Below are 12,678 nucleotides of genomic sequence, written 5' to 3' on the forward strand. Positions count from 1 at the left end.
GTTGACCAATGAGTATGTATTATAAGGCACTTACTAATATTGCCTTTGTGCCATTTTCTATATTTGATTAGGTGTGCCCCCTTGTTTGCCAAGTCTTTTGTGCTATCCACACAAAGGTCCTGTCCATAAGATGGCCGCTAATGGAGGGTCATATGACCAGACAAATCACCTCCATCTGATGTCTCCTCCTTTCAAACACAGTGCAGTGAATTTGAATGGAGGAGACATCACTTGGAGGTGATTTGCCTGGTCACATGACTCTCCACTTCGATTCGCTTAACCCTACTGGTAAGCCAATAAAGGCATCTGTCACGGCGCCGTCCTGGTATTGACTCGGCCCGTTCACATTCTGTTGTTTGTCTGTCTGTCATCCCTGCACTTATTCCAAGCTAGGAATTGCCGTCCAGTTGTCCCCTGTCATTAGGACTCGCGAGGCAAGTAGGCAGGGCCAGGGGTAAGGGTGGAGCGCAGTGGTCACTTCCCTCCCCCTTGTGTGTGTGTGTACGCGACCGTTATAGAATAACAGGCCTACTGAAACCACTGTACCATGAATCCTCTGGTGACCCTGACTGAGCATGTGTCAAACCTGACGCAGATGGTGCAGGAGCTAGGGGAGACAATTCTTTCCCTAGAAATAGGACAAGACGCCGCTGCTCCTCCGGCCTCTGGTCCGAACTTGAGCCCTCATATGGAGCCACCGATCAAGCTTCCAGAGCCCTTCTCTGGAGTTCGGAGGAAGTTTCACTCCTTTAAAGAGAGCTGTAAATTGTATTTTAGTTTACGCCCCTTGTCTTCCGGGTCGGAAAGCCAACGGGTGGGCATTGTTATTTCCCGCTTACAGGGCGATCCCCAGGAGTGGGCCTTTTCTTTACCCCCTGATGCTAGTTGTTTAACCACGGTAGAGGGGTTTTTACAGGCTCTGGGTACCCTGTATGATGAACCAGACAGGGCCCTGGTAGCCGAAACTGCGCTGAAAGCATTGGTTCAAGGCAACCTCTCTGCGGAGGAGTATTGCACCCAATTTAGAAGGTGGTGTGTTCCCTCAGGGTGCAACGAGCCAGCTCTTAAGTGTCAATTCAGGTCAGGCCTATCTGATAATCTAAAAGACCTACTAGTGAGTTATCAGCTCCCTGAGACTCTTGAGGAGACTATGACCCTAGCAGTCCGACTCGACCGACGTGTGAGAGAAAGACGACAGGAACGACAGTTCTCTTCTCAGGTACTGGTCCAGTCTGAGGGTTGCACCAGGAGTGGTGTTGAGGTCTCCTCTGAAGAACCTACACAAATTGGGATGACCAGAGGGGATCAGCGCCGCAGACGTGGGATCTGTTTCTACTGTGGAGATCCTGACCATTGGATCAATCGGTGTCCAAAGAGGATCCTTTCTGATAAGGCTTCCAAGACAAGACCACCAAGGAACCAGGTACTCCCTGTTATTTCTAAGAGTAAGCTTTTAGTTCCTATAACCATTTCTCTGGGTTCTAATAAGTGGTCGGGTCAGGCCTTTATAGATTAGGGCTCATCGGCCAGCTTTATTGACCAGGGGTATGCTACTAGACAGGGTATTCCAATTCTTGTTTTACCTACGCCCATCCATATCATGGCCATCGACTCCACTCCCCTGGTGGGGGGTACTGTGAGGTCATGTACCTCAGAGATTTCCTTAGCTGTGGGAGTGTGCCACTTAGAGAAATGTTCCCTGTTAGTCCTAGAGAACTTACCAGTCGAGGTGGTATTGGGGATGCCGTGGCTCCAATTACACAATCCTACGATTGATTGGACCAGAGGGGAACTGGTGAGTTGGGGATCTGAGTGCGGCTCGTGTTTGTCTAGAATACGGGTTGGGTTCTCTGTGGAGTCTGAGGTATTACCCGCAGTCATAAAGGAGTATGCTGATGTGTTTTCGTCGTCGTCCACGGAGGCTCTTCCTCCCCATAGACCTTATGATTGCGCCATAGTCCTGGAGAAGGGGGCAAGGTTTCCTAAGGGGCGTATTTACAATCTTTCCAAATCTGAACGTGAGGCCATGGAAGATTACATTAAGGAGAGTCTCATTAAGGGGCACATTAGACCCTTGGTTTCTCCCATGGGGGCGGAGTTTTTCTTTGTTAAGAAGAAGGATGGTGGTCTTAGACCCTGTATAGATTACCGGAAATTAAATGAGATCACTACCCGGAATACTTATTCCCTCCCATTGATTCCGGATTTATTTAACCAGGTATTAGGGGCGGCCTGGTTTTCTAAGATTGATTTAAGAGGAGCATACAATTTAATCCGAATCAAGGAGGGGGACGAGTGGAAAACAGCATTCAATACCCCGGCTGGTCACTTTGAATATCTCGTTATGCCTTTTGGACTCAGCAATGCCCCGGCTGTGTTCCAAAATTTCATGAACAATATTCTTAGGGAGTTCTTGGGAAAATTTTTCATTGTATATCTCGATGACATTTTGATATTTTCCCCTGATTTTAAGAGTCATGTGTTTCATGTTAGACAGGTGTTGGAGGTGTTGAGAGAGAACCAATTATCTGCTAAACAGGAAAAATGTGTTTTTGGGGTGCAGGAGATTATATTTCTCGGACATGTTCTGACTCCCGATGCCATAAAGATGGATCCTAGCAAGGTTTTAGCGATTAAGGGATGGGTAAGACCATCATCCTTAAAGGCCTAACAACGTTTCCTTGGATTCGCTAACTACTACCGTAAGTTCATAAAGAATTTCTCGGTAATCGCTAGACCACTGACCGACCTCACAAAAAAAGGGGCGGATCTGGAAAATTGGTCTACTGAGGCATTAGATTCATTTGAAACCCTAAAGGAGGCTTTCAGTAGCGCTCCCGTTCTAACCCAGCCAGATCAGGAAAAACCTTTTATCGTGGAGGTGGATGCTTCTGAGGACGGGGCAGGAGCAGTCCTCTCGCAAGGTCCTGCTACCCTCACTAACCTGAGACCTTGTGCTTTTTTTTCCAGAAAGTTTTCCCCCTCTGAGAGAAATTATGACATAGGAAATCGGGAGTTACTGGCCATTAAGAATGGAGACATTTTCTTGAGGGGGCAAAACATTGTGTTACTGTTGTTACCGATCATAAGAACCTAATGTTTCTCGAGTCGGCTAAAAGGTTAAATCCCCTTCAGGCTAGATGGGCATTGTTTTTTACTCGCTTTAATTTTTCCATAACTTTCAGACCTGGAAGTAGAAACGTGAAGGCCGACGCACTCTCTGGGAGTTTCTGTGCGTACCAGCCTACAGAGACTCCACCTAAAACCATTTTACCAGCTAAGGTCCTCGTAGCAGCCTTGTCTCAGGACATCACGACTCTCATCAAGGCTGAACAACACTTAGCTCTGCCATCCACTCCTACAGATAAGTTGTTTGTTCCTGTACAGTTTCGTCTCCAACTGCTGGGTTAGTGTCATGACTCTGTTTTTTGTGGACATCCGGGCATTGAGGGCACTAAAGAGCTGGTTTCCAGATCATTCTGGTGGCCTACCTTAACTAGAGACGTCAAGTCTTATGTGTTGGCCTGCGAGGTTTGTGCGAGGTCTAAGACCCCTAGGACTCGCCCGGCTAGGGACCTATGACCCTTACCCATTCCCAGTAGACCCTGGTCTCATATCTCGATGGATTTTATCACTGATCTGCCACCTGCAGAGGGTAAGACTGTGGTTTGGGTAGTGGTTGATAGATTCAGCAAGATGGCTCACTTTATTCCCCTGCCTAAACTCCCGAGTGCGAAAACCCTAGCATCTTTGTTTGTGGAACAAATTGTACGTTTACATGGCATTCCAGAAAATATTGTATCTGACAGGGGTGTGCAGTTTGTGTCCAAGTTTTGGAGGGCCTTCTGTCTGAGATGCCGGATTTCTCTGTCCTTCTCATCTGCTTATCACCCTGAAAGTAATGGACAGACTGAGCGCCTCAATCAGTCGGTGGAACAATTTCTCAGGGCATATGTTGCAGATGATCAACAGTTGTGGGTGAAATACCTTCCGTTACCCAAGTTTGCTCTGAATAACTGTGTTAATTCCTCTGCTGGGGTCTCTCCTTTTTTTTTGTAACTATGGCTTTCATCCTCATTTTCTTTCTGGGTCATTCGTCTCCTCGTGTAATCCCGAGGCGGATGAGATCTCCTCAAAACTGTGCACAGTATGGGCTCAGGTTCAATCGAACCTGGAAAAGGCTCAAGATACTCAAAGAGTCAAGGCCAATAGGAGACGTTCTACGGGGTGAACTTTCAGGTGGGTGATAAGGTGTGGTTGTCCTCTAAAAATCTTTCACTCAAAGTTGCTTCAAGAAAGTTTGCTCCTCGCTTTATAGGGCCGTACAAAATCGCAGAGGTGATTAATCCTGTATCATTTAGGTTAGAATTGCCCGACTCGTTCCACATTCACGATGTATTTCACAAGTCCCTACTAAAAAAATACATCGTCACAAGCCGTGCCTCTGCCTGTAATGGTTAAGGATTCTGTGGAGTATGTGGTATCTAAAATTGTGGCTGTCAGGAGAGTGCGTAATTCCTTGCAGTATCTGGTGCACTGGAAGGCCTATGGACCTGAGGAGAGGTCTTGGTTACCAGTTAGGGAGGTTCATGCCCCTAGACTGGTTAAGAAATTTCATGAGGATCATCCCGAGAAACCGTCACCTGAGTCCTTGGGTCCGGTGGCCCCACGTAAAAGGGGGGGTACTGTCACGGCGCCGTCTAGGAGGCGGGCACGTCCGGAGCGTGCGCGCATCATCAGTGCGTCCAGCGTCACCCGCACTCCTGATAATACTATGTGTGCATCTATCTGCATTCATGCTAATGGTTTTAGGACTGAGCACCGAGCTGATCACTCGGTGCTCGGCTGTGTAGTCTGTGTGGAGTCATGTGATGCTGGCCACGTCACATAACCCATCTAGCTCCCTATTTAAACAGGCAATCTGCTGGCCACAGATTGCCTGTTATTTAGGTTCCACCTGTGATTTTGTCTTTCCTGGCGTACTTACCTCCTGCTGAATTCCTGACTATCCACTGCCTGCTCCTTGTGTACTTTGCTGCTCTCCTGGTATTCTGACCCCGGCCTCCTCCTGACGATCCTCTGCTTGCTCCATTTGTACTTTGTAGCTTTCCTGGTATTGACTCGGTCCATTCACGTTCTGTTGTTTGTCTGTCTGTCATCCCTGCACTTATTCCAAGCTAGGGATAGCCGTCCAGTTGTCTCCTGTCATTAGGACTCGCGAGGCGAGTAGTCAGGGCCAGGGGTAAGGGTGGAGCGCAGTGGTCACTTCCCTCCCCCCTGTGTGTGTGTGTACGCGACCGTTATAGTATCACTGCTATAATACTTTTTTTCCTTTTTACCACAGTTTACTCACAGTCTGACCATGCCCTTTAATATTTTGGGAACGTGGCTATGAATCTGTAAGATGTCCAATAACATTTCTTCATATGATAGAACAACACTTCTTCAAGTACATCCAAAGCAAAACAAAAAATCAATAATCAGAGAACTGAAATAACACCAAAATCTTTTTCAGTTCTAAAAAACCTGAGGCTAAAGTGAAAACAAGTTCTGTCTGTGCTATATTTCTTTTATATAGAATACAAATGTTATCAATTGCATGGATGCGGACTTAGGCTTTTCATACACGGATGTGATATTCAGATGTGGAGAGTGGATTTTAACAAGAATACAACTTTAAAGTGTGTAAACTGCTACCCTGTAACAGCCAGGCCAATATTCCCTGTCAATAATTTCATATATCTCACGTAGAAGAAAATCATTATAAAGCGATACTCTGTTAATAATTAAATTGCTAATAGTTCCTCATAACTATGGTACCAATATGGAGTCGGGGGGCTAAAAAAGCCACATCGTTAGGCAAGGTACATTTTCTAAAATCACAAATTAATAGACGTAAAAAAAAAGAGATGAGCACATTGATTTCTATAGAAAAGAATTTCTAGTGATTTGATTTGAGTGACGAGAGAGAGAGAGATAAAGAGATAGAGAATGCTGCTTGGAGCACTTTTGATTTTGCAAATGCAATTCAAACGAATCGGACCATAAACAAATTTTCGGAAATTCACTTATCCCTCTGCTCCATTCTTGATACCCCCTGTCCAGCCAGAGTAGGCACCTAATTTATGATGAGGCACAGGTCTTGTTATAAATTAGGTGCATCCTCTGACAATCCGTGCACCTAAACTGAAATCTATGGTAGCTCTGAGCTGTCGTAGATTTCAGGCTTCATTTGCTAAATTTGTTGTGGCTGCTGACCAGTGGCCACATCTACTTCCTCGCCCTTTGCAACTTTTTTTCTTAAATTCAAATTTAAAAAGTTGCAAGCATGTAGTTTGTGAATTTTCAATGCTACTTTTGTGGCGTAGGGAGATGATAAATCGCCCACTGAAATTTATATAAATGTTCGTTCTGCATGTGTAAAAAGACCCTTAATCTTCACATACCTCTGATCCTCTTATATAAAAAACAGTACCTCTGGCCCCCATACGGAGCTACATCAAAAGCATCCCATTCAGCCAGACAGTGCACTGCTTTGTACTGATGAGAGGCAACAACCCTGAAAGAGTGCTGTCTACAAATGGGTCTCTGATTTGGCTTTTATGAGTTAATTTGTCTACCAGTTTAGTGTATACATATACAGAGTTAGGAAAATGCTCATTTTAACTACAAAGCATTCATATATTTTGCAGGCAAGCATATATTTAAATAGAAATAGTGTAAATATTTCATTAACTTTTTCTGTATTTGTAGCAATTCTTTCTTCAGACTTCATCAGCTTTGCCAGTGTTTAGATACTGCTTTTAGAATAAGACACACGCCATTAATTATCCTCTGACACAGTCCTTGCTTCTTTACTAGACTGTTATTACAAAACTGCCAAGCCGGGCTGACATGGCAAGAAGCATTGCAACTGTGTCTTGAAGTTTGGGTTTTCGGAAATTATTTTTAATATACAATAGTCATTTCCGGAAATCATTTATACGTTCATACTTGACAATATTTGTACTGCTGCTCTTGAAATGTACATTGTCTAGTGCTTATTAAAGAGTCTAGGCCAAACTATCTTTCTGTGTTATGCACAGTGCAGGTCCTGAGGGGATGGAGAATGACATAGCGTTTCTCACTGCTCAGGACACAGACACAAATAAATACTTCATTTGGCTAAAATGATGTTACAGATTATCTAGTGCAGACTTCTGCAGGAGGAAGTTGTGATTCATGTTTCTTGGATGATGTTAGGATTAGGAAAAAGTAAATATTTCCTGGCTCATTATTCAAAAGATTTGATTCAGGTCCAAATCAATTCTACCGAAATCGAAAATAAGTATATGACACTCTGAGGTCTCCTAGGGGTCATATTTTTCTCTTGTGTCTTCTCTCTTTTTTAAAAATTTTCTTTAAATGTTTAAACCCCAGTAAAGCTCAACACCTCTATGAAAGCAATAGCAAATGACGTCAGAGTGACACTGACATATAAAGCTATTAGTAAACACATGGTTGATGGTGTCGACCAACAGTGTGTTTAAAATTACACTGCCCCATCATTCTTTTATGCTGTATTTAAATTTTAAAAAAAAAACATTCCAAAAACTGTTCCTTGTTTGAGGCAGATGATGTTTAAACACCCACAGTGTTATCAGAAAAAAACACTCACTTCGCCCCTCCCCCCATTGCAATGATTGGTCATCATAGTCAGTGTTGTCATCATCACCATTCAGCCTCATCTGCCTGCACCACCGACTCCTCTTCCTTATGCTCCTCTTCCACCAGTGGTAGCTACTCATACTTATCCTCCTTCTTCTCCACTTTTTCCTTCATGGGAAATTTTCTGTGTGTGTCCGCAACAGCGAAAGGGTGGTCAGAAAGATGTGGAAGCTATTCTTCTTCTACAATCCCTTGTTATCTCAGTGCGAGCATCTGCTCTAAGATAAATATCCTGGAGATGACATTGTTGATGCCACAGTTGCTCTTACTAACAAATTTGGTGGCCTCTTCAAAGGGCCTAACTATGCAAAACATGTCTTTAATGAGGTGCCCCTGCCAGACCTCAAAACAACACATGATCCCTGCTATATGGTCTGATGCATGATAAAATAATTCACCACTTTGCACTGCTTGTACATATGTATATGTAAGGTGGAATTCAACAGTTGGAATGTCGTGGATCAAGCCATGCAATAGCAGACTTTCTATTCCTTGCTACATAAGAAAGGCTGAAATGCAAGAACTGTCTCCTGGACATGGTCAACACCTTCTGCAAGCCATGGTACTTTTTCAAAAATGATCACATCATTACAATTATCACATGCACCACACAGGGACCAGGTGTTATTTCTCCCAAATGCAGCACAGCCACGATGTTCTTGTTAATGTTGTTGACTACCTTGTCCAGCTGGAGATGGCAACATTTCACACAGCATGGTAACAATTTATTTTACACATATGATAGGAGGGAGGAAGAGTGGAAGTAACACTCTGCCCTGCTTCTGTTGGTGATAGTGGGATATCCATTGACGAGGTTGTGGAAGAGACTGATAAGCACCTGGTGTGGGAACCAGATTGACACAAACATGAAGTTGTCAGTAGACCCTGCTGTCATGAAAAACATTGACCTACTGAGCTGTTAAAAATGTACTGTGCCCATAATAAGCTGCTGCCGGTGTCCACAGCGCAGCAACAATTATAAAGAGCTGTCTACAATTGCATTTTATGGAGAAATGATGGTGGCTAGGTATCTTCCAGCTGAAGAGGGGGGAGGCTGCTTCATCCTGGCATATATCAGGCTATGTTACAGCTAGGGATTCATATGTCTTATATTAAAACTGGCAATCTCAAAATTCTAAGGGCTCTAACTAATGATTTATAGTGGCTATATCTGCCATCCTGGTCTTGTTTTAAAGGGCTTCTGTCACCCCACTAAACATATATTATTTTTTTTTGGGCACTTATAATCCCTATACTGCAATATACACTCACCTAAAGAATTATTAGGAACACCTGTTCTATTTCTCATTAATGCAATTATCTAGTCAACCAATCACATGGCAGTTGCTTCAATGCATTTAGGGGTGTGGTCCTGGTCAAGACAATCTCCTGAACTCCAAACTGAATGTCAGAATGGGAAAGAAAGGTGATTTAAGCAATTTTGAGCGTGGCATGGTTGTTGGTGCCAGACAGGCCGGTCTGAGTATTTCACAATCTGCTCAGTTACTGGGATTTTCACGCACAACCATTTCTAGGGTTTACAAAGAATGGTGTGAAAAGGGAAAAACATCCAGTATTCGGCAGTCCTGCGGTCAAAAATGCCTTGTGGATGCTAGAGGTCAGAGGAGAATGGGCCGACTGATTCAAGCTGATAGAAGAGCAACGTTGACTGAAATAACCACTCGTTACAACCGAGGTATGCAGCAAAGCATTTGTGAAGCCACAACACGCACAACCTTGTGGCGGATGGGCTACAACAGCAGAAGACCCCACCGCGTACCACTCATCTCCACTACAAATGGGAAAAAGAGGCTACAATTTGCACGAGCTCACCAAAATTGGACTGTTGAAGACTGGAAAAATGTTGCCTGGTCTGATGAGTCTCGATTTCTGTTGAGACATTCAAATGGTAGAGTCCGTTTGGCGTAAACAGAATGAGAACATGTATCCATCCTCTGATGGCTACTTCCAGCAGGATAATGCACCATGTCACAAAGCTCAAATCATTTCAAATAGTTTTTTTGAACATGACAATGAGTTCACTGTACTAAAATGGCCCCCACAGTCACCAGATCTCAACCCAATAGAGCATCTTTGGGATGTGGTGGAACGGGAGCTTCGTGCTCTGGATGTGCATCCCTCAAATCTCCATCAACTGCAAGATGCTATCCTATCAATATGGGCCAACATTTCTAAAGAATGCTATCAGCACCTTGTTGAATCAATGCCACGTAGATTTAAGGCAGTTCTGAAGGCAAAAGGGGGTCCAACACCGTATTAGTATGGTGTTCCTAATAATTCTTTAGGTGAGTGTATCTATACATTATGTTATTAATCATTTTCGTTCAGTAGATAATGCAAAAAATGTACTTTTATAATATGCAAATTACCTGTCTACCAGCAAGTAGGGCGGCTACTTGCTGGTAGCAGCCGCAAAAAAACACCCCCTCCTCCTGTTGATTGACAGGGCCAGCAGCGATCTCCTCCTCCGGCTGGCTATGTCTGCATTTCAAAAATCGCGCGCCTGTCTTGATTCGGCGCAGGCGCTCTGAGAGAAGAAGGCTCGTCTCCTCAGCACTCCCTCAGTGCGCCTGCGCCGATGACGTCACCGAAAGAGAAGAGTTTAGTGGGGTGACAGAAGCCCTTTAAAGCTCAGGCTAAGACCCAACCAGCAGCAGCAAGGATTTACAAGATAATTATTTGGCTACTAAGATGCCACCCTGTAAGGACAAAATAAATAAATCCTTGGCAGGGAAAGAGTTAATGCTTATGTCCAAAAAATTGTCCACTGAGCTAAAAATATTCTCAATGGATGGATCAACACTATAATACAGAAAATATTTTATAGTAAAATAAGATACAATAAATTGTTTACTTATGGTTGGGGCAGTTTATTTTTAACGTGTTTTGTAAGGACTACTCTGAATATATGTTATGGGCTTAAGTTTACTTCTCTTGATAGAGATAATACAATAATAATGACTTATCACCATTAAGAAAATAGCATTTTTAATATTTACTGTACTTTTCTGTTATCCTGTTTCGGAAAAAAAAAATTAAGGAAATCTGTAAATGTGTATGGCATACATACAGTGTCATATGTAAATTTTGTTTTATAATCTCACATTTTCCTCTTTGTTTTTTGATGTTACTGTTTTCTTCACTATGAAAGTTGCAATCTTAGAAGCCCCCAGATAGTCATTAAATCAGAGCAATAAAAAAGACCTGTCAATGATTTAGTCTGCATGTTCAAGGGAATATATACCTTATAAGTGAAGTACATTCCCACTCATCTCTTGCCACAAGAACACTTTCAAAACAACTGTGATTTTGGAAGAATGCTCCACCAAATCCATAATCCCTGATTGCACTGCTGCACTGAAGTGTAATAGCTCCTGACAACAAAACCGTTCTTTCAGAAGATGTAAAGAAACGTATGAACAAAAAAATTAATGTAAAATACACTTTTGAGACCATAAAGATTTTTTATGTTCATTGGATTTTTGTAGCAATAAAAACAGAGCCTTTTTTTGTTCAATTAAGATGACTATGTTAGGGTTACCTTGCTTTTATAAAGAAAAAGGTACATGGAAGGTTATGAGTCTTAGGAAGAACTGAAATGGGGTAAATATTTAACTGAACCCATTATTCTAGCTTGCATAGAAATATTAGATGAGAAAATATCTAAACATGTAGTGAAATAAAAAATAATATTGTACTATTATACTTAAAGGCTATTAGTGTTGAGCGAATCAAAGCCAAACAAATTGACCTTGATCTGGATTTCAGGAAAAAATCATTTTGCTGCGAAGCCAAATTTCCTCGTGCTTTGTGGTAATTAATCTATGTTTCCTGAAATGGCGGTAAAAGAAAAAAAACATACCTCATCCATTTGCTCGTGGAAAGGCCGTCACAGACATTTTGATTGAAGATACCATGCAAAATCTTGCACGGGGTGACGTGTGACATCACTGTGCAAGGTGAGGGTGATGACGTCCATCACCGTGTGAGATTTTGCATGTTTTTTTCAGCCAAGATGGCAGCAACGGCCTCTCTGCAAGCAAATAGATAAGATGAGTATGTATTTTTTATTTACCAGATTAACCCCTGAAAGCCCCCAATTGTAGCATCTGATGTCATGATCAGCAATGAATGTAGTATTTTAGGGGTTCAATGACAGGGGGCGACGCAATCACCGTTCCCAGTCATTGCACCCGCTGCATACAAAGGAATGCTTTTCTTGATTAAGTAATTTGTCACAAATTGAATTTCTTTGTGAAATTTGTCAAAGCAGCCAAATCAAATTTTTCCTTACTTTGCTTATCACTAAAGGCTATATACACCTTTGGGGCAATTTTTTATGATTGCATTTTACTCATTTTGGGCTAAAAATCTTTTTTTTCCATTGTTTTTTTACAAAAAATATTGAGTCGTTCAAAGGGTTAACTGTTTTTTCTAGCTATGTAAATTGCACTTTTTACTTTTATTTTGTGCCAGTCATCTAATAAACCTTATCTCTAAATTACTAAAAGGTCAAAAACACTTATTTAAGCCACACTTATTTCAGTAAGATCAGAACTGAGCTATAATGAGTGTTTTTAAAAGGCCTGAGCTGCCTGATGGAACACAGTGAAAATTCAGATCCTGCTACTAGAGACATGTTAAAAGTTTTGATTGGTGGGGTTCTGAGGGCTGAGACCCCCAACGATCGCTAGAATGTGAAGCAAGAAGCGACCGCATATAGCTTCTCACTGAAGAGTCTGTCTCCGGCAACAAGAGGAGAGAGTACTATATGCACACTCTTCTCTTTCCTCAATCTAGCAATCATGGTGGTCTCAGTACTCAGATCCCCACAAATCAAAACTTCTGATATGTCTGTATGACATATTGAAAGTTTTACCAAAACCCAGTGACCCTTTAAATGTTTTTGTGGGACAGACCTGATCATTAATTATTTTGTGTTCAAGCACC

General features: G+C 42.5%; 1 protein-coding gene across 4 annotated transcripts in view; it reads left to right on the forward strand.

Moving 5' to 3' along the window:
• The window catches only part of ADGRB3 (adhesion G protein-coupled receptor B3), a 1,057,188-nt gene that overhangs the window by 714,040 nt on the left and 330,470 nt on the right, over positions 1–12,678 (forward strand). The gene's annotated exons all lie outside the window — the stretch shown is intronic.

This window comes from Bufo bufo, chromosome 4 (assembly GCF_905171765.1).
Source record: "Bufo bufo chromosome 4, aBufBuf1.1, whole genome shotgun sequence".
NCBI classification, from domain to species: domain Eukaryota; kingdom Metazoa; phylum Chordata; class Amphibia; order Anura; family Bufonidae; genus Bufo; species Bufo bufo.